Source organism: Aethalodelphis obliquidens, unplaced genomic scaffold (genome assembly GCF_003676395.1).
Source record: "Aethalodelphis obliquidens isolate GAN/ISIS:26980383/991018 unplaced genomic scaffold, ASM367639v1 scaffold37, whole genome shotgun sequence".
Taxonomy (NCBI): Eukaryota; Metazoa; Chordata; class Mammalia; order Artiodactyla; family Delphinidae; genus Aethalodelphis; species Aethalodelphis obliquidens.
The window spans coordinates 5,583,835-5,608,129 of NW_020837981.1; the positions used below are offsets into that span (position 1 = coordinate 5,583,835).

Genomic DNA, 24,295 nt, shown 5'->3' on the forward strand with positions numbered 1-24,295 from the left:
TCTCTGTCTCTCTCTCTCTGTCTCTCTCTCTCTGTCTCTCTCTCTCTCTCTCTTTCTCTCTCCCTCCCTCCCTCCCTCCCTCTCTCTCTCTCTCTATCTCTATCTCTATCTCTATCTCTGTCTCTATCTCTATCTCTATCTCTATCTCTCCTGTCCATTGGCTGGAAATAAGGAATTGGAGATGGTGTCATTGCAAGATGAAGCAGCTGGCCCCTGAGTCTCCCTGACCCACATCAGCCTGTAACCTGAGCAAGAAATAAACCTGTGTTGGATTAAGTCACTGAGATTTTTCAGTTTGCCTGTTCTAACAGATTCCATTGATAACCATGACTAAAATGGAAATCTAAAGTGGGGTACTGGCTGAAACAGGAATATCAACTAAGTGTCACTGCCTTACCAGTGATGTTTAGAGGCTGAATGGCTGGAGATCCACGTGATGCAGGAGCAAAGCACCTGGTAAAGTTATCAGGCACTATCACTTAAAAGGCAGACCCTCCTGCCTTCTGAACCTATCCCCCCTAAGGGAAGATACTGGAAAATAGAACTTTGGTAGTGGGTTGGTTGCTAGGAGCTGTGTTTGGCAAGACGTTAAGTTCAAGGAAGAATTGAGCATTTTGCAAGTAGAAATGAAAGGGAATAAAGAGAATATAGAAATCCGGGACTTTGTAGGTTTGGAAAAGCCATCTCTTTCTAGGCCCCAAACTGCAAGAGATGGGATTTTTAAAGGTTTTGCATGAGTGGCCCAGTAAAACTTTTAAGGTGAATAAAGGGCCCGAGGACACAGATCTCTGTGATGGTCATGAGAATGTGCTCCATGGACATCTCACAACAGGGAGCATAAGTGACTGTGCACTCCAGCTCCCATGCCCTTGTGTTTGCCCAAGGCCATGCTTCCAGAGGAGGCTCCCAGCATTTGACTGAGCATGGCAGGCTGGTTCCTGGGAGACATGGGACTCCACTGATGGGCAACTCCCCGGAGGCCTTGACAAACCTTCCCTGGACTGCGTGGCTGCCTGGAACACCTCCAGCCAACCTGCCGTCCCCCTCTCCTTCACTCAAGGTCACGCCTGCACTGCCATGCCACGGCTCTCCCAGCCTGCTCCTTTTTCTCTCACAGGCATTTCCTGAACAACAGCCTTGTGTGATTTTCTCCCAACCCTGTCTCTGCCCCTCACAAGCACACTCAGACTGCAATCTCTCACACTTATTTTTCAAAGAGCCTAACGTAGATGACCTTCAGTCGAAAGGTAGAGGCATCAGGGTGAAGAGGCAAAGAAAAACAGGCAATTTGCGAAATACGTCTAGAGAAGAATCTTCGATGTTGCTCCCGGCACATGGAAGCAAACAGATCAGAAGCTTCCCAAGTCTCTGAGTCTGGACTAAAAAAGCCTCTGATTGTTCAAGACTTAAACAACAATTGGGCACCCAGCCTCGATGACCAGGGGGCAGGTCTCAAAGGCTATACTGGTCCAAGGAGGATGCGACCCTCAACACTCACTCTGGATGTGGCCAAGGGGAATAATGAACAAGAGGAGCCTCCAGGGCACAGACAGCATCCATTCAAGGCCATCCCTTCACTGCCAGGGCAGGGGGACCTCGCAGAGCCTGACCTGGAGGATTTCAGGATGCTATAGACTAGTGACTGAGTGGGGCTCACACTCCCCCCTTTTCCATAGCGGATATTCTGACCCTGCTCCCCCACTGTACATCGTGTCTTAAAGGTGGGCCGTGTTAGGATGACATGTCTTTTTAGCCATATCAGGACCTTAGAGTGCCTAACACAGAACACGTGTAGACTGTGAACTTCGGGTTGATGCAGTGACCGGGTGAGACTTGCGGGCATCCCCTTAAGGAGGTGGTGAGTGTATTTATGCAGAGAAGAACAAAACAAGTGAGTAACCAGAATGACAGTTTGTGACAGTGACTACGCTATGTCCAGCACCCCAGCTCCACTCCCTGAGCCCACCAGATGACCACTTTTCTCAGGTTCCCTTCAATTCCATGGGGCCATGTGACTGAATTCTAGTCTGTGGAGCGTCAGGGGAAGTGATTTGTGCCACTTTCAGGCTGAGGCTGGTTGCAATCGGAGTGCCTTTTCCACATTCTCTCTCCCATCCCTTCAGTGGGAAATAAACGACTCCAAGATGGTGGAGCAAAAAACAGCCTGATCCATGAGTCAGTGCTCGAAAGCAAGCCAGGCAGACAGCTACCTAATCCACATCAAACTGTGACCTAATCAGAAATAAGCCTTCATTATGTCAACCCACTGGAATTCCAGCATTTACCTATTGCAGAAGGCAGCATTAATTCCCCCGGCATTGGTATATTTTTAGTATGTTAAAGCAATATAGTAATAGAGGAATATAAGTTTAATTATGACTGATAGAACCAGGGAAGCAACCACTACTAGAATTGTAGAACTTCCAAATTAATAGTGGGCAAAAGTAAATAAGAGGCTTACCAATCCTGCAAAAATACTTAAAGGGAAAAGAGAAAACAACAGAAAATGTGTAGTTATTATAGCAGGCACCGTCAGTTACTTCCTCATCACCCACTCCAGCCACCTTCCTGCCTTACTAAAAACCCCAGTTTGTTTTGGGGAGTAACAGAGATCCCTTGGTTTCAGGAGAGGCAGGTGTCTATCCCAGCCTCCAAGGACAAATAAAATTAGTCTAAACCCATCATGTAAATTTATTCTCCTTGGCAAGTAATCGATCTAGGAGTGACCAGACATCCCCGTTCTTGACAAAGGAGATGCAGGCAGAAGTCCCAGTGACGGGGACTCATTCTCGAAACAAAAGGTGAAGACTTCTTAAGGTTGCTGACAAATACTGTTTGATTCCACTCATACAAGGGACCTAGAATAGTCAAATTCGTAGAGTCAGAAGGTACATTGGTAGATGCCAGGGGCCGGTGGAGGGGGTGGGTAGGGGGAATGGGGAGTTAGTGTTTAAAGGGGACAGAGTTTCAGTTTAGGAAGGTGAAAAATTCGGGAGATGGATGATGGTGAGAGTTGCATAAGAATGTGAATGTACTTAGTGCCACCGAACTGTACAGTTAAATATGGTTAAAATAGTATGTTTTATATTATGTGACTTTTACCACAATAAAAAAAAACATTAAAAAAAAAAAAAAAGGTGAACACTTCTTAGGAGAAGCCCCTTCACTCTTTACTCGTTTACCTCACCTCCTTCTTCCTGCGTGGAATGAAGAAGTGATGCCAGGAGCTGCTGGAGGACTTTTGCAGCCATAAGGAGAAAAGCCACATACTAAGGATGAGTAAGCGGAAGGACTGAAGGAGACGGGGCCTCGATGATCTTGCTGAGCAGCTAAACTAATCTATCCATTGCAGTACACCTCCAGAATTCTTATCATTTGAGAAAAATAAGGAAGTCCAAGGAATAAAGTTCTGTAGTTATTCAGTGAAATGTGGTAATATAAATAAATATGAAAGATTTATTTAATTAGGCAACTATTAATCGTGCATTCTGTTACTTATGGCCAAGCACATCCCTAACTGATACAGATAACAAATGAAAAATAACACAGAATCCCTAAACCCTAAGTATATTAATTAACACAAAAATGGGAAGAGAATTAATTTCCCTATTAAAGATCTGAGACTGTCAGATGTAAATAAAAAGTAAAAGACAAACACTGCTTTGGGAAAACCCTAGATGTTCTCCTTACTGGCTGCAAATAATAATAAATCCTTCCTTGGGGGTAGTGGGATGAATTGGGAGATTGGGATTGACATATATACACTAATAAGTAAAAAATAAATAACTGATAAGAACCTGCTGTATAAAAAAAATAAAATTCAAAAAAAAAAAAGAAAGGAAAAACACACTATTTAATGTCATTAAGTCATCACTTTTTGACCCTACTTCTAACAAGGCATATTTCATTATAGCTTCAGTGTCAATTTTCTCTTCTTTTACTAAATTAAAATTCCACTAGAATGGTCACTAAATTAAATCTCTACTGGTGAACATTCTAACCCTGTAATTCTGGGCATAAGGGTGTTTCACAAGACAGCTGTCCTTAGAAAATGCTGCCAGTTTTATATATATATATATATATATATATATTTTTTTTTTTGAGGTCAGACACTGTACGCGGGCCTCTCACTGTTGTGGCCTCTCCCGTTGCGGAGCACAGGCTCCGGACACGCAGGCTCAGCGGCCATGGCTCATGGGCCTAGCCGCTCTGATCTTCCCAGACTGGGGCATGAACCCGTGTCCCCTGCATCGGCAGGCGGACTCTCAACCACTGCGCCACCAGGGAAGCCCCGCCAGTTATATTTTTGAATTTAGGTTAGATAAAGTATTCCCAAGTTTTCTCCATCATGGAAAAACAATAGTAATAATAATAAATCCTTCCTTCTCTTGATGGAGAAAAAAAAGTAAAATCCAATTCTGTACTATTTAAATAAAACACACATGTAAAAAAGAAAAAGTTTAAAAATAAAGATCTAGTTAACAAGAGACCATACAAAGGCAAGCAAAAAGAAAGCAGAAGTGGCAATGTCAGACAAAGTAAATTCAAGGACAAATGTGTTAGACAAGACAAAAAAGTATATTACGTAATTATAAAAGAGGCAACCCACAAAGAAGACATAACAGTTATAAAACTTTATACAACAAACAACATAGCAGACAACTGCATAAAACAAAAACTCCTAACAACACAATGAGAATTTCAAAATGTATATATACTCATGGTGGAGAGTTTCGGTATATTTATTTACGAGGCTGGTAGACCAAATAGATTTTTAAAATTAATAATATAGAGGATTTGAATAATATAGTCAACAAATTTTACTTAAGAACTACAGAACTTTACTCCTTAAACATTGCAAATATACTTTTCTTCTTCTGATCTTGCAATTATGAGAATATTTTATAGACCGCATCCTCAAATAATAATACAAAACTTAGAAATCAATGGAGTAAAATAGCCATTAAGAAAATATCTCCTAGAGGGCTTCCGGGAAGATGGCGGAAGAGTAAGACGCGGAGATCACCTTCCTCCCCACAGATACACCAGAAATACATATACACGTGGAACAACTCCTACAGAACACCTACTGAACACTGGCAGAAGACCTCAGACCTCCCAAAAGGCAAGACACTCCCCACGTACCTGGGTAGGGCAAAAGAAAAAAGGAAAAAACAGAGACAAAAGAATAGGGACGGGTCCTGCACCAGCGGGAGGGAGCTGTGAAGGAGGAAAAGTTTCCACACACTAGGAAGCCCCTTCGCGGGCGGAGACTGCGGGAGGCGGAGGGGGGAGCTTCGAAGCCGCGGAGGAGAGCACAGCAACAGGGGTGCGGAGGGCAAAGCGGAGAGATTCCCGCACAGAGGATCAGGGCCTCCCGGCACTCACCAGCCCGAGAGGCTTGTCTGCTCCCCCGCCGGGGCGGGAGGGGCTGCGAGCTGAGGCTCGGGCTTCGGTCGGAGCGCCGGGAGAGGACTGGGGTTGGCGGCGTGAACACAGCCTGCAGGGGGTTAGTGCACCACGGCTAGCCGGGAGGGAGTCCGGGGAAAAGTCTGGACCTGCCGAAGAGGCAAGAGGCTTTTTCTTCCCTCTTTGTTTCCTGGTGCGCGAGGAGAGGGGATTAAGAACGCTGCTTCACGGAGCTCCAGAGACGGGCGCGAGCCGCGGCTAAAAGCGCGGACCCCAGAGACGGGCATGAGACGCTAAGGCTGCTGCTGCCGCCACCAAGAAGCCTGAGTGTGAGCACAGGTCACTATCAACACCCCCTTTCCAGGGAGCCTGTGCAGCCCGCCACTGCCAGGGTCCCGGGATCCAGGGACAACTTGGGAGAATGGGAGAACGCACGGCGCGCCTCAGGCTGGTGCGACGTCACGACGGCCTCTGCTGCCGCAGGCTTTCCCCGCCCTCTGTGCCCCTCCCTCCCCGCTGGCCTGAGTGAGCCAGAGCCCCTGAATCAGCGGCTCCTTTAACCTCGTCCTGTCTGAGCGAAGAACAGACGCCCTCCGGCGACCTACACGCAGAGGCGGGGCCAAATCCAAAGCTGAGCCCCTGGGAGCTGTGAGAACAAAGAAGAGAAAGGGAAATCTCTCCCAGCAGCCTCAGGAGCAGCGGATTAAAGCTCCACAATCAACCTGATGTACCTGCATCTGTGGAATACATGAATAGACAACGAATCATCCCAAATTGAGGAGGTGGACTTTGAGAGCAAGATTTATGATTTTTTCCCCTTTTCCTCTTTTTGTGAGTGTGTATGTGTATGCTTCTGTGTGAGATTTTGTCTGTATAGCTTTGCTTCCACCATTTGTCCTAGGGTTCTATCCGTCCGTTTTTCTTTTCCTTAATAATTATTTTTTTATTTTAATAACTTTATTATATTTTATCTTACTTTATTTTACTTTATCTTCTTTCTTTCTTTTTTTCCTTCCTTCCCTCCTTCCTTCCTTCCTTCCTCCCTCCCTCCCTCCCTCCTTCCCTCCCTCCCTCCCTCCCTCCCTTCTTTCTTTCTTTCTACTTCTACTCATTCTTTCTTTCTACTTTTTCTCCCTTTTATTCTGAGCCGTGTGGATGAAAGGCTCTTGGTGCTGTAGCCAGGAGTCAGTGCTGTGTCTCTGAGGTAGGAGAGCCAACTTCAGGACACTGGTCCACAAGAGACCTCCCAGCTCCACATAATATCAAACGGTGAAAATCTCCCAGAGATCTCCATCTCAACACCAGCAGCCAGCTTCACGCAACGACCAGAAAGCTACAGTACTGGACATCCTATGCCAAGCAACTAGCAAGACAGGAACACAACACCACCCATTAGCAGAGAGGCTGCCTAAAATCATAAGTCCACAGACACCCCAAAACACACCACCAGATGTGGACCTGCCCACCAGAAAGACAAGATCCAGCCTCATCCACCACAACACAGGCACTAGTCCTCTCCACCAGGAAGCCTACACAACCCACTGAACCAACATTAGCCACTGGGAACAGACACCAAAAACAATGGGAACTACAAACCTGCAGCCTGCAAAAAGGAGACTCCAAACACAGTAAGATAAGCAAAATGAGAAAACAGAAAAACACACAGCAGATGAAGGAGCAAGATAAAAACCCACCAGACCTAACAAATGAAGAGGAAATAGGCAGTCTATCTGAAAAAGAATTCAGAATAATGATAGTAAAAATGATCCAAAATCTTGGAAATAGAATGGACAAAATGCAAGAAACATTTAACAAGGACCTAGAAGAACTAAAGATGAAACAAGCAACGATGAACAACACAATAAATTAGATTAAAAATACTCTAGAAGGGATCAATAGCAGAATAACTGAGGCAGAAAAACGGATAAGTGACCTGGAAGATAAAATAGTGGAAATAACTACTGCAGAGCAAAATAAAGAAAAAAGAATGAAAAGAACTGAGGACAGTCTCAGAGACCTCTGGGATAACATTAAACGCACCAACATTCGAATTATAGGGGTTCCAGAAGAAGAAGAGAAAAAGAAAGGGACTGAGAAAATATTTGAAGAGATTATAGTTGAAAACTTCCCTAATATGGGAAAGGAAACACTTAATCAAGTCCAGGAAGCACAGAGAGTCCCATACAGTATAAATCCAAGGAGAAATACACCAAGACACATATTAATCAAACTGTCAAAAATTAAATACAAAGAAAACATATTAAAAGCAGCAAGGGAAAAACAACAAATAACATACAAGGGAATCCCCATAAGGTTAAGAGCTGATCTTTCAGCAGAAACTCTGCAAGCCAGAAGGGAGTGGCAGGACATATTTAAAGTGATGAAGGAGAAAAACCTGCAACCAAGATTACTCTACCCATCAAGGATCTCATTCAGATTTGATGGAGAAATTAAAACCTTTACAGACAAGCAAAAGCTGAGAGAGTTCAGCACCACCAAACCAGCTCTACAACAACTGCTAAAGGAACTTCTCTAGGCAAGAAACACAAGAGAAGGAAAAGACCTACAATAACGAACCCAAAACAATTAAGAAAATGGTAATAGGAATATACATATCGATAATTACCTTAAATGTAAATGGCCTAAATGCTCCCACCAAAAGACACAGATTGGCTGAATGGATACAAAAAGAAGACCCATATATATGCTGTCTACAAGAGACCCACTTCAGACCTAGAGACACATACAGACTGAAAGTAAGGGGATGGAAAGAGATATTTCATGCAAATGGAAACCAAAAGAAAGCTGGAGTAGCAATTCTCATATCAGACAAAATAGACTTTAAAATAAAGACTATTAGAAGAGACAGAGAAGTACACTACATAATGATCAAGGTATCGATCCAAGAGGAAGATATAACAATTGTAAATATTTATGCACCCAACATAGGAGCACCTCAATACATAAGGCAAATACTAATAGCCATAAAAGGGGAAATTGACAGTAATACATTCATAGTAGGGGACTTTAACACCCCACTTTCACCAATGGACAGATCATCCAAAATGAAAATAAATAAGGAAACACAAGCTTTAAATGATACATTAAACAAGGTGGACTTAATTGATATTTATAGGACATTCCATCCAAAAACAACAGAATACACATTTTTCTCAAGTGCTCATGGAACATTCTCCAGGATAGATCATATCTTGGGTCACAAGTCAAGCCTTGGTAAATTTAAGAAAATTGAAATTGTTTCAAATATCTTTTCCGACCACAACGCTATGAGACTAGATATCAATTACAGGAAAAGATCTGTAAAAAATACAAACACATGGAGGCTAAACAATACACTACTTAATAACGAAGTGATCACTGAAGAAATCAAAGAGGAAATCAAAAAAATACCTAGAAACAAATGACAGTGGAGCCACAACGACCCAAAATCTATGGGAGGCAGCAAAAGCAGTTCTAAGAGGGAAGTTTATAGCAATACAGTCCTACCTTAAGAAACAGGAAACCTCTCGAATAAACAACCTAACCTTGCACCTAAAGCAATTAGAGAAAGAAGAACAAAAAAACCCCAAAGTTAGCAGAAGGAAAGAAATCATAAAAATCCGATCAGAAATAAATGAAAAAGAAATGAAGGAAATGATAGCAAAGATCAATAAAACTAAAAGCTGGTTCTTTGAGAAGATAAACAAAATTCATAAACCATTAGCCAGACTCATCAAGAAAAAAAGGGAGAAGACTCAAATCAATAGAATTAGAAAGGAAAAAGGAGAAGTAACAACTGACACTGCAGAAATACAAAAGATCATCAGAGATTACTACAAGCAACTCTATGACAATAAAATGGACAACCTGGAAGAAATGGACAAATTCTTAGAAATGCACAACATGCCAAGACTGAATCAGGAAGAAATAGAAAATATGAACAGACCAATCACAAGCACTGAAATTGAAACTGTGATTAAAAATCTTCCAACAAACAAAAGCCCAGGACCAGATGGCTTCACAGGTGAATTCTATCCAACATTTAGAGAAGAGCTAACACCTATCCTTCTCAAACTCTTCCAAAATATAGCAGAGGGAGGAACACTCCCAAACACATTCTACGAGGCCACCATCACCTTGATACCAAAACCAGACAAGGATGTTGCAAAGAAAAAAACTCCAGGCCAATATCACTGATGAACATAGATGCAAAAATCCTCAACAAAATACTAGCAAACAGAATCCAACAGCACATTAAAAGGATCATACCCCATGATCAAGTGGGGTTTATTCCAGGAATGCAAAGATTCTTCAATATACGCAAAACAATCAATGTGATAAACCATATTAATAAATTGAAGGAGAAAAACCATATGATCATCTCAATAGATGCAGAGAAAGCTTTCGACAAAATTCAACACCCATTTATGATAAAAACCCTGCAGAAAGTAGGCACAGAGGGAACTTTCCTCAACATAATAAAGGCCATATATGACAAACCCACGGCCAACATCATCCTCAATGGTGAAAAACTGAAAGCATTTCCACTAAGATCAGGAACAAGACAAGGTTGCCCACTCTCACCACTCTTACTCAACATAGTTTTGAAGGAAAAAGCAATATTTGCTTAAATTTTGGATATGAGTTGTGAAAGAAAAAGAGCAAGAAAACTCTAACTTTTCAGCTTAAGCAATGGAATGGATGGTCATATTACTGAAAAGAGTAACATGAAAGAAACTGCTTGGATAAATCAACATTTCTGTTTGGGCTAAATTAAGTTTGAGACGTCTATTAGACATCCAATAGGCAGTTGAATAAAACAGACTTCAGAGGAGAGGCTGGAACTAAAATATAATTTTTTGAAGGCATCAGTGTATAGATATTTAAAGCCACAAAACTGGACGAGAGCAGGTAGAGAGTGAGTGTAGACAGACAACAGGAGAGGTCGAAGGACTGAAGCCCAGCACACTCCAACACCTAGATAGGAGGAGGACCCCCAAGGAGATGAGGACAAAGAAGCCTGCGAGGCAGGAGAACAACCGAAAGACAGCAGTATCCCAGAAGCCAAGTGGGAAAAGAATTTCAGGAATTAAAGGGAGGTCAACTGTGTCAAAGGCTACTGATGGGTCATTGGGATGAAGACTTGAGAATTGACCATTGGATTCAACAACATGGAAGTCACCAATGACCTTGACAAAGGTGGTTTTATGAGTCTGTGAAAAGGAACATTTGGACGCTTGGAAACTCTTAGAGGAAAATATAAATGCATATCATTATTACTTTGGGGAAGGGAAGAATTTCTTCTATGAGACATAAAAAAATAAACTATGAGAGACAATGTTGATATATTTGAATACAGATTAAAGCTTAAAATTTCTACACACAAAAAATGCCATAAAGACAATTAAAAATCAAGTCACCAACTGAGAGAAGATACTTGAATACACATAACTGTCAAACGATTGCACCAATTAATAAAAGCAATAGTAACAGCTAACATATACAGAAGGCTTATCTGCTAATCATGGTTCAACATATTTTACATGTATTAACTTATTAATGTCTAGAACAATCTTTCTCTACTAGGGTCCTGTGAGAGAAATAAGCCCTATAAAACATAATTTGAATGGTCATTTTTTTTTTCTCAGTTCTCCCAAGAATGGAATATAGATAGTACTAGTCTAGATGCATTGTAGAAAAGCTAACTCATTGCATACAGTGTATCCTTTAAAGCATCTGTTATCAAATAATTTGCTCTCAAGACCCCTTTATATTCTTTAAAAATATTGAGTATCTCAAAGAATTTTTGTTTATGTGGGTTATATCTATCAATATTTACCATATTCAAAATTAAAACTGAGAAAATTTTTAATATATATTTACTTAAAATAATAGCAACTTGGGACTTCCCTGGCGGTCCAATGGTTACGACTCCGTATTTCCACTGAAGGAAACGTGGGTTCAAACCCTGGTCGAGGAACTAAGATCTCACATGCCACAGGGCGTGGCCTAAAAAAAAAGTTACTTCAAAATAAAAAGTTTAAAGATTTTTAAGCAAAATAAAATTAAAACCCAGGGGCTTCCCTGGTGGCGCAGTGGTTGAGAGTCCGCCTGCTGATGCAGGGGACACGGGTTCGTGCCCGGGTCCGGGAAGATCCCACATGCCGTGGAGCGGCTAGGCCTGTGAGCCATGGCCGCTGAGCCTGCGCGTCCGGAGCCTGTGCTCCGCAACGGGAGAGGCCACAACAGTGAGAGGCCCGCGTACCACAAAAAAAAAATAAAATAAAAAAAATAAAACCCATTGGTTTACTTTGCACTTTGAATGGATCTTTTACTCATGTGTGGTTTTGCAACATTCCTCATTGGTCCTTGGAAAATATTGGTTCACTGAATCAAGTAGATCTTCCAAATTTATGATATTATAAAATAAAATACCTATTTTATTTTATAATATCATAAAACTGTTTGTTAATATTACTATGAACCTCAGAGAAAAGCCTTTATGTATTGGGAATCTAATAAGTTCATTGTAGCTGATACAAGTTTTCCAAAAATTCTAATTTTGCTTGAAACCTGGAATTTTATCACTGGAATAAATTTTATCCATTGTTTTCCTTGAAGTGACAGATTCACTTTATTCATCTGCAAATACCCAAGTCTGAAAAAAGACATAGTTTGTCAGTCTTCTTTCAAGTAAAAATGGCATTCCATGAGTAAAGAGGCTAGTTCAGCACATAACTCAAAAAATCACACAGTGCCTTTCCTCAAGACACCCATCATACTTCAGAAATGCTTTATGCATCCTTCCATTTTGTCATACAATAAAATGAATAAGGTTTACTGTTTCATCAAGGAGTGAAACCATCATTAATTTTACTGTGAGTGTATGATGATGAAAAAATACAGTCATTTCACTCCTACAAGACTGGAAAGAATAAAAAAGTGTGATGACAAATTCTGATTGTTGAAAAGGATATGGAGCAATGATAATTCTTATAAATTGTTGATGGCTGAAGGCACTGATACAACCACTTTGAAGATATTTGGCAAATATTTAGTAAAGTTGAACATGCTACTCATTATTACCAAGGAATAGCACTTCCAAGTACACATGTTGCCCAGAGAAACCTGAACAAGAAGGTTCATGGAAACATTGTCCAAAATATTAAAAATCAGGAACAACATAAATGACTAATCAAGGAAAACAGATAAATAAATTATCGTATGTTCTTATAATGCAGTACTCTATAGCAAGAAAAATAAATAGGTTTGAACAACACAAACATATCTCCTTAAAAAATGCAGAACCAATAAATTAAGTTAAATTCAGATTGCATACAGTATAATGTCATTCATATAATGATTAAGCAACCTATTGCTTACAAAATATATATTAAAGTATGGAAAAGATATAAGGATGATACATGTTGAATTTATAATAGGCTTGCTTATGGGGAAGGAGATGGGGAGTGAAATTTTAGAAAGGCATTAAAATGGGTCTCAACTGTATATGACATACTTAAATAAAAACAAAGAAGGCACTAAGTTAACACTTAATAAAGACATTATGGGTCCATAAGTACTTATTATATTATTTTCCATTTTACCTATATGTTTAGATATTTTATAATGAGATATTTTATAAGCTTTATTTTTAAAAAAAGATGTGGGACCTCCCTGGTAGTCCAGTGGTTAAGACTCCGCACTCCCAATGCAGGGGGCCCGGGTTCGATCCCTGGTCAGGGAACTAGATCCTGCATGCATGCTGTGACTAAGACCCGGCACAGCCAAATAAAATAAATAAATATTTTTTAAAATATGAAATAAAAATTTTTAAAAAGATGTAACATGAATAAACTAAGTTCTCAATCTAAGACATAAAAAGAAGAACAATAAAATAAAAGCAGGAGAAAATAATTAATGAAAAAACTAATATTAGTGAATGCAAAGCATATACATTATAAATACAACCAAACATTTGTTCTTTGAAAAATGTAATAAAGTAAGAAACCACCTAGCATGCTTAAATTAAGTTAAAACATATATATATGTTATATGTCATATATATGCCATATATATGTTTTTATATATATATGGAATGTGTATACAGTATATATAATATATATGGCATTAGGAATAAGAAGACAATGTAAAACAAGAACTGATTAAAAGAGAATATCATGTGCTATTCTGTGTTAACAAATTTGAAAATATAGATATAGGTATAAATCTTCATGACCTTAAATTAGACAATGGTTTCTTAGATATGATACCAAAAGCACAAACAACAAAGAAAATATATATCAATACAATTTGGACTTCATCAAAATGTGAAATTTAAAACTTTTGTGTTTCAAAGGATGCCATCAAGAAAGTAAAAGTGCAATCCGAAGAGTGGGAGTAAATATTTACAGATCATATATCTGATAAGGAACTTGTGCCCGGAGTGTATAAAAATCCTTACAGCTCAATAATAAAAAGACAACTCGGTCTAAAAATGGGCAAAGGATCTAAATATACATTTCTCCAAAGAAGATATATAGATGTCCAATAAGCACAAGAAAAGATGCTCAAAATCTTTATTCATCAGCGAAATGCAAATCAAAACCACAATGACATAACACTTCACATCTCCCAGGATGGATTTAACCAAAAACATAGATAATAACAAGTACTGGTGAGAATGTGGAGAAATTGGACCTCTCATACACTGCTGGTGGGAAGGTAAAATGGTGCGACTGCTTTGGAAAACAATCTGCCAATTCTTCAAGTTATTAAACATAAAGTTATCAAATGATCCAGCAATGCCACTTGTAGGTACACACCCAATAGAAATGAACACATACATCCACACAAAAACTTGTACGTGAATGTTTATAGAAGCATTATTCATAATAGCCAAAAGTGAAAACAACCCAAATGTCCATTAAGAGATAAATGGACAAACAAAATGTGGTACATCCATATAATGGAATATTATTTGGCCACAAAAAAAGAATGATACTGATACATGCTACATTGTGGATGGACCTTGAAAACATTATGCTAAGTGTAAGAAGCCAGCCACAAAAGTCCAATACTTTATTATTCCACTCATATGAAAGTCCAGAATAGGGAAATCCATAGAGACATAAAGTAGATTAGCAGTGGACTTCCCTGGTGGCGCAGTGGTTAAGAATCCATCTGCCAATGCAGGGGACATGGGTTCGATCCCTGGTCCAGGAAGATCCCATATGCCACGGAGCAACTAAGCCTGAGTGCCACAGCTACTGAAGCCCGCGTGCCACAAATACTGAAGCCCGCACGCCTATAGCCCGTGCTCCGCAACAAGAGAAGCCACCATAATGAGAAGCTCGCGCATCGCAACAAAGAGTAGCCCTCGCTTGACGCAACTAGAGAAAGCCCACTCGAAGCAATGAAGACCCAGTGCAGAAAAAAAAAAAAAAAAAAAGTAGATTAGTGGTCGCTAAGGGCTGGAGCAGGGAGAAAGGGGTCTGGCAGGTACTAGTCAAGGTGCATGGGTTTTCTTGAGGTGATGAAAATATTCCAAAATTGACTGTGGTGATGGCTGCACATCTCTGTGAATATATTAAAAACCATTTCGTTGTACACATTAAATGGGTGACTTGTGTACACTTTAAATGGGTGACTTGTATGGTATATGAATTATATCTCAATAAAGCTGTTTGTGACAACAAAAACTCTCCTGGTAATTTATATGATAAGGTAATTTATAGGGAAAAAAATCAGTTAGGGTATAGGGGTCTAAATAACATATTGACCAACTTAACCTAACTGACGTCTATAGAACACTCCACACTACAGCAGAATACTTTCTTTATCAAGTGCACACAGAAACAAGGTTGACTACATTCTCAGCCATTCAATTTCAAATGTTTGAAATCAGTTATGGTATGTATTGAGAACCCGACCGTGGTGGCCAGACAATAAGCACATCTGTGAGATGATAGGATAAAAATAAATGCTCCCTGAGGTCCTGTCATTTTGAAAGGACGTGAGGGAAACAGGTGTGGAAATGTACCCAAAGAATTTAAACGCCAAAGTTGAATGCAAAATCTGGTTCCAAATGCAAGAATCCTAGGAAGCTTTGCTAGTTTTTACGTGAGAAAAACCTTGAAAGCAGCGATGCTACTAGCCACTGGGAGAGATAACAGAGGGGCAGGCAGCCGCCTGCAACCTGCTGCTTCAGCCCAGCTCCCCTGAGTGGGGCTGAGACCTGGCGTCAGGTTACAGGGAGTCAGGAGATAACCAGCTGGTGGCCTTTCTCAGAAACTGCCCCTGCTGACCTCCAGGTGCAAAGGGAAGCAGTGAGGTGGACAGTTAGGGAAGGAGGGAGGTGGCAGACATGATCACCCCTGAAGCAAGGGGAGGAAATTACACCTGGGCAGCTCAGCCCAGTATCCCCAGCTGGGGCCTTGCAACAGGCAGGAGAAGGGTTTCCCTCCAGCCAGAGCTGAGCAAAACTCCATCTGTTTAAAGAGCCCATGGGCTGTAGAAAAGAAACTTATGGTTACCAGGGGGGAAAGGGGGAGAGGAATAAATTGGGAGATTGGGATTGACATATATACACTACTATATATAAAATAGATAACTAATAAGGACCTACTGTATAGCACAGGGAACTCTACTCTGTGATGACCTATATGGGAAAAGAATCTAAAAAGGAGTGGATATAAGGATAACTGATTCACTTTGCTGCACACCTGAAACTAACACAACATTGTAAACCACCCATACTCCAATAAAAATTAAAAAATATAATAATAATACACAGCCCATGGGCTTTTGGCAGCAGCCAGGAGAAAGTTGCGGGGACAGGAGAACCCCATCCCCGTGGGCCCAAGCTCCTCAGGAACCTGCAGAATATCTGTCCTTCCACAGCCATGCAGGAGAGAGAGTATCTCTTTCTCTGGATCCCCATCAACATTACTACTAGCAAACTTCTTTAACTTTTGCTAGTATTATTGTTTTAATTTGCAGTGATGTACTGATAGTTCGCTAGTGAGGATGAACACCTTTCCACATGGTCATTGTGACTCGAAGTTGCACTCCTGTGAATGGCTTGTTCATGTCTATTCCCCACTTTTCTACTGTTTGTCTTCTGCTAACTGACTTAGGAAGTTTCTTTATTCTCTGGATACAAGTCCTTTGCCTGTTATAAATGTTGCAGATATTTTTCTCTCATTTACCTCCTGCTTTGTTCTCTTTTTAAACTCCGTTCGGTGTCTTTTATCAAGAAGATTTAAAAAATCTAGTCATATTTATCTTTATTTTTCCTTCTATTTTTATTGCTGTATCTTATTTTAAGAACACCTTCGCTCTCCCCACTATTCTCTCATATTTTCTTTGATTACTTCTATGATTTTGTTTTTGCTTTTTCTGCACTGGTCTTTAATCACCTGGAATATGTCATTTCACCATGGGAGCAGCTGTGAGGAGGAGGAAGATGTGTGCACTGCAGTGGGGGGAACTGGAGCCCCAGCAGGCCTGGACCCGATTCTAACTCCACCTTGACTCAAATGGAGATAATAACATATTTCATTAATTTGAAGACACACACCTTAACATTTCTGAAACCAGGATGTATCTTACAAACAATGGTGTATCATGGTTTAATTTACAGCTTTCTTAGTAATATATAAAAATAGTGTGTCTTTCAAGCTATGGCATCTTAGATTTCATGAAATACAAAGGACCCAACCTCAGGTCCCTAAGGGGGTGGGATAAACAGGCACTTAAAGGGCCCAGGACAGGTCAGACACACAGGAGGCAAGGCGTTCCATCTGGGTGAGTTCTCCTTCATTCCAAAGAATGCAACTGCTCTGAGGCTTCATTCTTCCTGCAGCCCTGGCCCTTCCCCCTTAGCTTCCAGAACCTGAGCCTTCTCTCTGGGAACCTCTCCAGGCTCCCCTACCAAAGGCCTTCAGCTGGACAAGGCCACACCTTCAGTTCTCTCCTTCTAGATACAGGATGCTCAGAGCTGACAGTTAAGGGCTCCACATAAGGCTGATCTCCCTCCAGAGCCAAGAAAACTGCACTCTCACCCCTGGGGACACCCATACCTGCTGGGCACCAAGAGCCCCACATGCTCTCATGGCAGCTTCTGCCTGGCTCTTCCCACTGCCTGCCTGGTGAGTCTGGGGCTTTGCAGCTTCTGCAAATGCTGGCACTGGAGATGGGGAGCCGTGGATGCTGGCAGAGCTGCCTCGGCCAGAACCACAGCGCCGGCTGGGGGAAGGCAGGGAGGAAAGGAAGTGAGCTGGTGGGCTGCAGAGGCCCCCAGCCAGGGCCAGCGTGGGAACTTTGCACAGTGGCTCCTTCAGTCTTACAGCCACCCAGAAAGCCCTTCCCTCTTCACGGAAGAAGGAACTGAGCTGCAGGGGAGCAGAGTGACGCCCTCAGCAATGCTGAGACTGTAACACGGAGGACCTCACTCACCAGCACTGCCGCCCCACCCTTCTGTCCACCATATGGAGGCCGAACAGGGCTGAGGAGACAGAAAGTGGGCTCTCCCCCTCAAGGTCAATTCCACACACCTGGGCAGAGCACCAACTGCGTGCAAGGCCCACACTGGGTCTCGGAGTCCAGGCGGGGGTAGTGGTCTGGCCCCTAGCCCCTCTCTCCACGCCCTAAGGGGTCCCACACCCAGCTGCACAGTCACAACCAGGGTGGTCCCAGGCCATACACTGTGCAATTCCCCACGGACTAGTCCTCCCACCCACCATAATGCCACATCTTTGCTTCACTTGTAGGAACGGTTATCAGCACCCAAGAACCAAGAGTCTCCTTTGACTGGAGAAACTGAATTTCTTGCAATTTACCCTAAGAAGTAACCACACAAGGAGTAATGATTTGACAGACACGGGAAAAGTCCCATCCCCACCCTCATCCCTGAGACTCCAGAAAAACTGGGGTTGGCCAAGCAGTGGTGGAGCTGGGCCCATAGTCTGGGTCCCATGGGAACATTCAGGAAGAGGCTGCACAGATTCCAAGGGCATCTGCCGCCAGAGGCAGACGGAGGCAGTGAGGAAAGGAAGGAGGTGGACGTGGCTTGGCTCTTACGTGCCCTGCATGGTGGCGGGAGCTTTCCCACTTGTTGAAGAAGCTTTTTGGACCCTGCCAACAACTGCTGGGGAAGGGTTATTATTCCCATTGCACAGGTGATGTTCCAAGGTCAACCCAGTAGACCAAACATGACAATCCAGGGGACTTGCTTCTATTCCACCAAGCTAGAGACATGTTGAAAATAGCATCAACCCAACCAAAAGGTGGAGAAGTGATCTGTGACACTGTCATTTCCCACCCTTGAGCCCCTCAGGAAATGAGCTAATGGAGCATCCCTTCGGGTGTGGAAGTCTGGAAGAGCAGGCAGGATCTGCCTGCCCCCCACATACACCCTGAGAGCTGCAGTGCCTATCTACAGGTGACGGACACTAGGACACCTCTCTGGGGTCAGCTGGATGGCCTGGTGTCACCACAGATACGCTTCTCATGACGTTCCTCTTGCCTGACTCCAGGGCTCTCGCTGGGAAGCTGGCAGCACCCCCATTGCTCATCTGTTGCCTTCACTGGTCCCTCGGACACACACTCAGCCCCAATTTACCAATTATCATGCCACAGGGGACTTTTTACCTCTTGTCTACCTTGCACAGGACTCTGGACACCCTCCTGCACCGCCAGACACCTCTTTTTCTCTCCCCATCACATATACTCTGTGAAAAAGATCACTCTCCCTCCCCAAAGAATTGTTCTTTGAATATTTGCATATGGACAGGAAACATCTTCTTGACAGAAGGGATGGGACACTACTGGTGGATAATCCGGAACCGTAAGAAAACAGGGGGGCTAGATTCCCCAGCCCCCTCCCCACATGGCACTGTCCTAGAAGCACTGTTCCACTGTGCCCAGGCCATGAGCAACAGCTCCAAAGAGCTACAGTCCAGAAATCCAGGGCATCCATGCCCCTGATTCCCCAATGTTCCTACACAGTCACCACCCTCTAAGTGGATCTACTGGAAAACTGTTGGAACTAACAGAAAAATTCACAAAGGGAGCTGAAGAAAATCAGCATGCCTACCACCATATGACAGCAAGAACAGGGACGGTGCAGGACACAGCTTCAAATGTGGATTTCCCTTGATGTTTAATAACTTCTGTGTGACGTGCTGAGAATCCGAACAGCAAGGGGTGTGCTGCTGGGTTGGCCAAAGCATTCGTACAAGGGGGCAAAGGGGGAATGAAATGTTTCTCACTTTCCCCTCGGAGGGAAAAATGTGGGGTACGAGTAATACAAAGTGGAGTTAGTGTCCAAGTAATTACTGTTATTATGATTTGATTATGAAACCACCATTGGCATAAAAAAATGTCTTGAAAGATAAGTAAACAAAAAAAATCTAAAATTCTTGATTATGCTAACAAAATCATGGAGACGGATATTAAAATATCCTTAAGTTTCTCATCTTCAGTAGATAATGTTTCATTCCTGATACAGGTAAAGAAAATGGGTTCAACTCTATCTTTAAAATAAGTTCTAAACTAACATATGCTATTTAATATACATGTTTCAATAGACTCCCTTAAAACAAAATGGTATCAAAAGGTGGAGTGAGGGGGAAGAAAAGATACAGGGAAATGTACACTAAGTGGATGCAAAGGAAAAAAGTAGCATTGGTCAAACTAAAATCTAAGTCAAAATCCTAAAACAAGAAATGAAAAAGAAATGAGTTGTAAGTACGAATGACAAGGTGACAGAATTGCCATTACTTACATATTATAGATTGTAGTTCAGCTTCTACAATATATCCCAAAACACAAGTATACTGGGATTTTTAGACTTTTACTGAAGATTTTCAAGGTCTAGGGAAGGGGTCACACTGCGCAGCTCACAGTCTTCTACTCAAAAGGGAAATCCTTTGATATCCGTCTCTTCTATCAAGCCCCACTGCCAAACCACGCATGCAACGGTCTTAGCAGCTCCCTGCCCACGGCTGCCCCCCAACCATATCCCTCAGCCTTGTTCCAGACGCTGGGATGGAGGCAAAGCAGCCGCAGCCATGGTGTCATGGCACGTGCAGACTAACGGAGGAGACAGACCATAAACAGGCAAACAGATACATGAAAAAAGAGGAAGATGACGACCACAAAGGCAAATTCACAGAGACAGAAAACACATCAGTGGTTGCCAGGCGCTGGGGGAGGAGAGGATGCAGAGGGACCGTTTAAAGGATACGGGCTTTCCTTTTGGGGTGATGGAAATGATAGTGGTGGTGGTTGCACATTTTGAATGTACTAAATGTCACTGGATCGCACGCTTTAAAATGGTTCAAATGGTAAATTTTATGTTGTGTTTTCTTACCGCAAACAAACAACAACAAAAAACACGATACTTTCAGATGTGGTAAGTGCTTTGAAGGGAATCAGGCCAGATGTTGTAAGAGAGAGAGACTGGGGTGGAGTCCTTGAGAGCGGGTAGTTAGTGAAGAGCTCAACATTTAACTGAGAAATGAATGAGGGGGAGGACCCAGCCTCATGAGGATTTGGGAAAAGAGCATTCCACACAGAGGGACCCAAAAGGGAGGAAATCGGGTTGGAAAGTAGGCAGAGGTGCCCGAAAAGCATTCGTGTTTCTTTGAGTGCAGTGGAAGCCACGGAGGCAGGGAGATGCCTGAGCTGATCGGTGTGTTAAAAGGACACTTTGGCTGATCTGGGGAGAAAAGTCATAGGACGTGAGCCTGAGGCAGGGGACCACTGAGAACATGGGTGCACCGGGAATGTCTGCAGGCAAGTACTGCTTCCCACGCCCGGAAAGGAAACACACGGAGGCTAGGAGGGCCTGGGCCCAGCGGGCAAGGTTGCCATGGTTACTGGATGGTTCCCAGGAAACAGAGAGAAGGCAGATGCCCAGTGAGAAGGACTGTGTCACACAGCTTTCATTAGAGCATGGACCAGGCCCACCTGGGCACCCAGTCCAGGGCAGACGCCCAGCGGGAGTGGCTGAGAGCCGAGACAGGATGCTGGATCGGGTGTCTCCCTCCCGCCCCAGGTCAGGGCTGCTTGGAGCACCACAGGCTGGGTGGGCAGAGAGAGGCGGGCCTAGCAGGTGGGAGGTGCCTCTTGACCCCAGCTGTGAGGAATGGAAGCAGTGAGGGCTGGACAGCTGGACTTAGAGCCCTCCACTGGCTGGACTGGGGCAGGCACGGGGCTGGCTGTGAGGGTGAGAATAAGGCACCTCCGTGAGGCTGCAGGTTTGGTTTGTGGCGTGGCCAGTGTCAGCCACGTTAGAGAAGAAAGCAGGAAGGAGGGTAGGGAAAGAGGTCTTGTTCCCAGGCAGATGACGTCCAGATGGATAAGAAGATGGTCACCGAGGAACCAATTTAACACTGACAGAGACTGCCAATCACAGCAGAGCCAGCAAGACCAGGCAGGGAAGCTTCCTGGGTCACAACAGCAGTAGGAACACATGTGTCCTGAGTCCTGTGTCCCAGGCAACACCCAGCTCCAGCCCCCAAAAACTGGGATAACTGGGCCAGCCCAGAAGGGGCCAAGGGTTGTAAAGGCTGCAGCTCCTCACACGGGGTGTGGGTTCCTGCGGTGGCAAAAGGGCACGAAAAGGGGAAACGATGTTGAAGGTCATGGTAATGCTGGATGGGCGTGGCTTAAATCTAGTGAGAATGTAATGTGATAACCGCCTTCCCAGAGTCTCAACAAACAACACAAATTCCCACTGGACCTCAAGTGTTGTCAGAAATGTGACAAACAGCAACCATGACGGCAGATGGGAAAACATGTAAGCTGAGGGTCTGTATCTTCCATGATGCGGCCGAAGACCAGAAGCTTCTCAGCAAAATATAAGGTGAAAACAAAAAGACACACCTGCATGGTCAGGGGAGTGACGTGTGCCCAGCCACGACCGTCATCTTTCACCCCAGCTTACTTCTGTGGACCCCAAATGTGTGTCTCAGGACCAATACAACCCCTGAAGTTCTGTAAAGTGGAATAAGCCCTCTCACCAGTGTTTACACCTACCCTCTGCAGGAGAAGCAGAGAAGTTTTCAGGGACAGGGAGCACCTTGCCCTGCTGAGCCCTCAGGTCAGGCCCGCTAGGAGCTGGGAAGTGTCCTCAGAAGAGAGAGGGTGGGAGGGAGGTCTCAGGGGACAAGCAGGACTGGGGAGATGGATGGACAGGAGGAGGTGCAAGGTCATTCCAGCCTGACCGGAACCGAGTAAGCTGTGCTCAGGGATCCCAAGGGGCTGGCACACACAACAGGACACAGCAGATGCTTCCTTCAGGACAGACTGGAGGGAGGGAGGCAAAAGCTGGGGAGGAAGTGCCTGTGAAAGGAAGGAAGAGAAAAGATCCAGCCCATGGAGTCTGTCCCCACACACCCTGTCCTGAGCTGCTGTGCGGCTGCATTGCCCCAGGCCACCCTCCTGGCACTCCCGTTGGCATGTTCCCTGGGATCTGATCTGTCTACCCACGGACTCAAGGGCCAAAGCTCTGTCCAGTTCACCAATGTCAGCGCTTAGTAATGTTGGCTAAGGGACTGAATGAATAAATGAATGAATGAACAAATGAACACATGAACAGATCGTCCATCGAATGGAAGTCCCAAGTTCAGAAGTGAATGAGTAGAAAAACATCAGCCACTGGACCAAGGTCAAAGTCACGGGGGGGACATCCCATCTCCATTCTTAGCAGCTAGGTGACTTTGTATGGATTGTGTCACCTCTGTGAGCAGTGGCTTCCTCATCTGAGATGGGGTCACAGGGCTATGGGGGCCTTCAGTGAGGACAGGCACAGGGTAAATATTAAAGGTCACAGACCAGGTGGAGGGTTGTTGCAACCCTTCATTGTGATCCTAGGACAGGAAGCAGGCACTGTGCACCCCAGGCCCACAGTAAGAAGCTCTTCAGCCTCTGGGGCCGCGCCTGCCCCTCAGGGCTTCCCCATCTGCCCAGCTCCACACCAGGACGGAAGCAAAGAGCTGAGATCTGAGCGGGATCCTGATCTGGAATACACACACTCCTCCTCTTATCCATGCTTTATAAATCAGAAAATTAATTATCTGGAAAAGAGTCTTCTGCACCAGAAACCCGAATGAGTTTAATGTATAATTTATACACGAAAATGTAGATGTCAACGTGTGACAAATCGCTGTAAAAACATTTTTGCAGTTAAAGCTTTAGGCGTCTGTCCTCCTCGCAGAAGAGCCACCTGACAGACAGCATGAGGCCCCAGGGCTCAGGCCGGGTGGGGCAGGAAAGGCAGCCTGTCATTTTCAGTGATGCAGCTGCCAGTGCAGCCCCACCCTTGGCACCAGCCACACGCAGTCACGTCAGAGCTCTCCCTCCTTGGGGTCCTACTGTGTCCTGTTCAAAAGGGGATTCCGCACTCTGTGCCAGCTCTGTGCTGGACCCAAGGATGGAAGACAGAATGGAGAATGTGCTCACTCCTGTGGCTTTGCGTCCCCTGGGAGAGCCAGGTGAGCAGACGATGCATGACACTGACAGTGTGGCAAGTGCTAGGGCAAAGACGGGTCCTATGTGCCGAGGAGCAAGTACTTCCCTATGCCAGGAGCATCCCCAAGAGACTCCAGGAGGCAGGGGCTAGAACTGAAGGAGTTTGTCAGGAGGACGAAGGCGGGAGAACATTCCCAATGGGAAGACTCACATGTGTAAAGACAGAGGCTAGAGCAAGGTGTCCAGATGGGTGCCAGAGTGGCCTACGGCACATGGCAGGCGCTGTCTAGCAGTGAGCCTGGAGTAGAGAGAGGGAGCCAGGTCACCAAGGGGCCTGTATGTCCAGTCCAGAAACAGGACTTTTTCCTGGACTGAAAACTTACAAACAGATCAAGTCTGCACTTCA

At 43.8% G+C, this 24,295-nt stretch overlaps 1 protein-coding gene across 5 annotated transcripts in view; it reads right to left on the reverse strand.

The window, feature by feature from the left end:
• The window catches only part of SH2D4B (SH2 domain containing 4B), an 87,592-nt gene that overhangs the window by 56,853 nt on the left and 6,444 nt on the right, over positions 1 to 24,295 (reverse strand). The window lies entirely within an intron of this gene.